The sequence below is a fragment of the Octopus bimaculoides genome, chromosome 22 (genome assembly GCF_001194135.2).
Source record: "Octopus bimaculoides isolate UCB-OBI-ISO-001 chromosome 22, ASM119413v2, whole genome shotgun sequence".
Lineage (NCBI taxonomy): Eukaryota > Metazoa > Mollusca > Cephalopoda > Octopoda > Octopodidae > Octopus > Octopus bimaculoides.
In genome coordinates this window covers 4,670,597-4,676,154 of record NC_069002.1, presented here as the reverse complement: position 1 = coordinate 4,676,154, position 5,558 = coordinate 4,670,597, and the positions used below count along the sequence as shown (strand labels likewise).

Here is a 5,558-nt window from a genome sequence, read left to right as displayed (position 1 = left end):
ATAGTTGAAATCTACAGAAAAACAAAAGACCAAGACAGGTGTATAAACAACAAGCAGATGTATAAGTATTAGTTTGACGCTCGGGAAAGTGAGAAAGTCTTTTACATTTCGAGCCTACGCTCTTCAACAGAAAGGAACACGAGGAAATAAAAAGAGAGAATAAAAAATCTTGTGGATTTAGCGATCATTGTATAAAGAATATCAGCGGTTTAGTTTACTGGCGATCTAAACCAATAGGTACGCGGTGTAAGGGATAAAATTGGTCATCCGTTAGTTTCCAAGTTCACAGCTGAGGCTGGAGCTGGATTTATTTTTTAGTGCCTGGTACTTGTTCTGTCGGATTTTATTGCCGAACCGCTAAATTTCGGGAACGCAAGCAAACCAACATCGATTGACAAGCGAGTGGGGGAAACACATACATAAACATACACGCACACACGTATGTGTGCGTATGTATGTATGTATGTATGTATGTATGTGTGAATGAATGTGTGTATTCGACGGGCTTCTTTCAGTTTCCGTCTACTAAATCTACGCACAAAACTTCGGTTAGGTCGGGGACATGGAAGCACACACATTTTATGTGCGCGAGTATTTTCTTTGGCTTTAAACAGAGAGAGAGAGAGCAACGGAGAGGGAATGGATTGGAATAAAACGGTAGAATCAGCCGTTATAAACAACACCACCCCCACTTTAAAAGACCGGCCTACTTTCTCAGAAGTAATCAATGAAAAGAGAGAACGTCACAACTATCTTCCCGCCCACTAATACAGTCCACTGCGATATGATTAAAAGAGCGCCGATGTAAAACGCTATCATAGAAATGGGTTTGAAGAATTTTTCTTTATCCAATCTCTTTTATGCATTTATGTATGAGGAAAAATATTGCGTGTGTACGTCTATGCCTACATATACACGCACACATATACACACAGACTCACACGCACGCGATTATACATATATAATCAGAAAAAAAAAACAACGTGATGTTTTTGTTATAAGATTGTATAGGTAATTAATATCAGATACTAATAACAAAGTTTTTATATGTAATTGTATTCTGCATTATATACGCGCGCGTGTGTGTGTTACGAGTGTATATATATATAATACACATGTATGCACTCTATAAGTACATATGTATATGTATATATATGTGTAAATGTGTGTATATATATATATATACATGTATATGTCTATATATATATGTGTGTATATATATGCATATATATATGTATAAACTACGCATTATCAAAGTAGTGGTACATCTATCTACCTATCTGACTATTTGACTGTATTTGCATGTGTGTGTGTGTGTAAGTTATGTATGTATACACACACACACATATACTATATACCATTGCCACTAGTTTGATAATGGAGTAAATCAGTGCCTACACTATTCATCCAATATGCAGACTACACACACACACGCGTGTATGTGTGTGCGTGTGTTGTCCCATAGGGTACTAATTAGTGTTAGAACATTTCCCGCTAGTGAAGCCAGGAAGTAAATAAACCTGATATTTCACAGCTTTTAAAAACTATAGTCGAGCTGTGGTGGAGACGGTAGCAGTGGCGGTGTAAAGTTTGTGTGTGTGAGTGCTAATAGACATACGCACACACGTTTTCACTTCACTTCCAACTATCCTTCTCACTCTATAAAACAATCTCGTTAAAAATGTTAGCAAAATAAACCGATGACTTTGCAAGGAACCTCCGCTTTTTCCTTCTTATTCCACGCGTGGCTTAGTGGTTATGCTAATCAGCTCTCAATCGTAAGGTTCCGAGTTCAATTCCCGGCCATGCATTATGCCCTTAAGCAACAGACGACGTTGCTCTTGTCCACTGAGCTAGCAAAAACGTGAAGTACCCCTATTTCAAAAGGCCGGCCTTGTCTAAAAATATTCGCGAATAAACCGATGACTTTGTAAGGCACCTCCGCTGTTTCCTTATTCCACGCATGGCTTACTGGTTATGCTAATCGGCTCATAATCGTAAGGTCTTGAGTTCAATTCCCGGCCATGCATTGTGCCCTTGAGAAACAGACTTGATTTCACGTTGCTCTAGTCCCCTGAGCTGGCAAAAGCGTATAGTATCCCTATTTCAAAAGGCCGGCCTTGTCACATCCTGAATCTCACCGAGAACTTACATTAAGAGCACAATGTGTCCGTGGAGTGCTCTGCCACTTGCACGTTAATCTCATGAGCAGGCTGTTCCGTTGATCGGATCAACTGGAACCCTCATCGTTGTAACCGGCGGAATGCCTGTTTGCGCTTCACTCTACTAGCACTACTACTGCTTCTCGTTACGGCATAAACATCACAACTTCCAATTATTACTCACCCTTTTCCGAAATCAGAGGTGCGCCTCTATAATAGCCTAAGCAGTTTTTCTCTGGGTTCGGATGAACCACGGAACAGCTGCATGCAAAATATATTTCATTCTTTTACTTGATTCATTCGATGGGGTGTGGCCATGCTGCTGCACCGCCTTCAAGCGTTTAGTGAAACAGATTTGCACCAGTAGTTATTTGAAATCTCGCACTCATTCTATCGGCTTTTTGCCGAACCGGTAGATTACGGAGTCGTAAACACACCAACACCGGCCAGGCGTTGGGAGCACAAACACATATACATATATACAAATGTATATATATGATTTTTTTTTTTTTTGCATCGGTGCTCTATATGTCGAAACGATCGTAGTGAATAATAAAGAGTCTCGTGAATTCCATTTTCTGTCTCTCATAGTTTTTATAAATTCTACAGACAAAGTTATTTCTGAAATAAACCCAGTGGCATATACTTCCATCTTGTTGATGACTTGGATTAGTGAAGAACTCCAGGTAATCTTTTGGTAGGTTCCAAGGTTATGGTTCATCACAATATCATAAATACTTAATATTCAATTTTATTTATTCATTGCAATTATGAATGCTGCGAGTTAAAAATCACCGTTTTTCCCCCCAACATTTGTCTATGAGAAGTCTCATATAAAATATTTTTTTGTTTTAATCTTGGAATTATATGGGTTTTGATTTACTGTCAGGTGACTTTTGGTCAACCCTGTATGTATATGAGTAAACATACACACACATACATGTGTGAGAGACTCTGTAGTACTCACTATACCAAAGTCAGTCTTTTACATCTTTACTCACAGCAGACACTAATAATTAATCTACAACATACAGCTCTTCTAATCCGATGCCATGCAAACACAAACCATTTCTGTCAGGTCAGTTGACTGTTTAAAATGACCTCTGTTCTACTGACTTAAAAACAAAACAAACAAACAAAAAACTTCGACTTCCAGACATTATTTGAAATGAAAAAAAAAAAATCAAAATCAAAACGGTGAAACATCTTAATGAAATTTTCCTTACACCCAGCCAGATTTTCCAATTTCTTTATCCTTAATCCGTGAAGACGCACGGATGAGTGCCTAAGCAGTTGCATTAACGATCGTAAATTCGTCCCCTCGATTCTCGGACTGGTCATTTACGATGTGTTGTGTTGTGTTCTTGAGCAAAACACTTCATTTCACGTTGTCCCAATCCACTCAGCTGCAAATGACTAAACGGGCGATGAACTGGCGTCCTATCCAGGGAGAATGTTGTGATCTCGCTCATTTTCTGCGTTATAGAAACCCGAGTCATGGAAACTGAGTAAATGGCCCTACGAGTCTTAAGACTCGAGTCGGTACTTGGTTAAAAAAAAATTTTTTTTATCTACGTTACTCTTCTTTAATCCCAATCACCCCTGTATGAGCCGTATTGGCTTATTGTTAGAGCATCGAACAATGAGCCGTATTGGCTTATTGTTAGAGCGTCGAACAAACTGCTTTACGATATTTCTCAAGGTCCCTCACGTTCTGAATTCAAATTCTTCTTAAGTCAACTTTGCTTAATCCTTTCAAGGGTCGGTAAAGAACTAGCCAAACACTCCTTCTCCCCCACACCAACTTCATATACAGATTATTTCCAGGCCTTTCTGTCTGTTAGAAGCAACTATTTTCGAGAACTGTGGTAATTTTATGCATATTTTCCCCTAGATGCATGTCTATACATACATGTGTAATAGTAAGAAACTCCAGAGGGAGCCGAACAGCAGGTCTGCTTCTTCAGAGAAAAATCATCCCCTCCTGCCTCATACAAGTGCTTTGGCCCTGAACTCTACACATTCAAGGTGGCCGGGTCGCATCCAGGACGTGAGTTCAGTATACTCCACTGGTGCCACGTTCTGTGCTATTGTTTGCGACTTCAACCCTCTATGATTAAGGTGTCTCAGAACCAAAGGATCTTGTGTGTTGTATAATCAGTTCAAGGTTTTCGGATAGTTGGTCCTGAAAGACCTCACGAGAAAAATCAAGGGCAAAAATACAAAAATATACTTTTAAAAAAATGGAAATCGGAATCTTAATTTCCATTGCAAGAAATCACAGGAATATTAAAAAGACAAAAAAAAACAGAGAGAAAGAAAGAAACTGAAGGAATAAAAAGCTATTTTCTTCCCCCTTTTCCATGTGGTATGGAATTTCGAAGGACAGCTATTCCACAACTCCGTCGTTCCCACAAAGTAGGATTTGAAATACATGAGGGTGACGAAAAGTTCCTGACTTTGCGCAAAAGAAAATACAGGAGGATCAGTTAATTACGATTTTATTCACCATATTCCCCTCTCTGATTCACGCACTCATTGCTGCTGTCCTTCAGTTTTTCTAAGCCCTGTAAAGGAACTCAGAAGGCAGGGCATCCAACCAGGCCATTCGCGACATCCTTAAAGCCAGCACCGCCTCGTAAAATTGTAGAATTCTTTGGGTATGTCACTCTCTTTAGACTCCCGCCACAAATGAATAAAATTTTGTTGGGTTTTTTTTTTAACTCGCAAAGCTTCTGTTGAAGCACGACATTCGTTGGCTCTAGGAGAGCACTTTTAAAAGTTTAGCGAAATAATAAATTGTAATATTCATATCTTTTCGCCGATGTCGACTTTGCCTTTCATCCTGTCGGAGAAAGGAGACAAAGAGGTAGTGATTGATAACAGATAAAAATTGTTCAAAGGACATTTATACAATAGATGCATCCAATTAGTGCTCAGGTGAAAACAATTGCCTAAATTGCGAGGTGAATAAAATACCAATAGTTGACTCTGAGCACTGATTGTATGGATCTATTGAAATATTCTTATCTGTTATCTCTGTCTCAAGCTATATCTACCCATCTCTACTTCGACACACACACACACACACACACACACACACACACACACACATATAATAAAGCTCAACGTCTGTGTACCTATGGGTCAAATATTCCTTTTCTAATACATAAAATTACGTTACAAAGTCTATAATGAGATATGCATTGTTGAAGTTTTGTAGGACACTTATTCCAAGAACATGTACTAAAATTCTATGTACCTTCCATGAAATGTGGATGTATTTGCACTTTCAAAGGGGCTCTGTCCTGTGTTACAAACCCCATTAGGTGGGGAGGTGTTAAATGATGGTCCAGATGGACTATATGTAATCTGAACCGTCCCCCCCCCTTATTT

The 5,558-nt window shown here is 39.0% G+C and overlaps 1 protein-coding gene across 1 annotated transcript in view; it reads right to left on the bottom strand.

The window, feature by feature from the left end:
- LOC106868677 (fibroblast growth factor receptor 2) overlaps positions 1 to 5,558 on the bottom strand; it is a 125,406-nt gene that overhangs the window by 118,059 nt on the left and 1,789 nt on the right. The gene's annotated exons all lie outside the window — the stretch shown is intronic.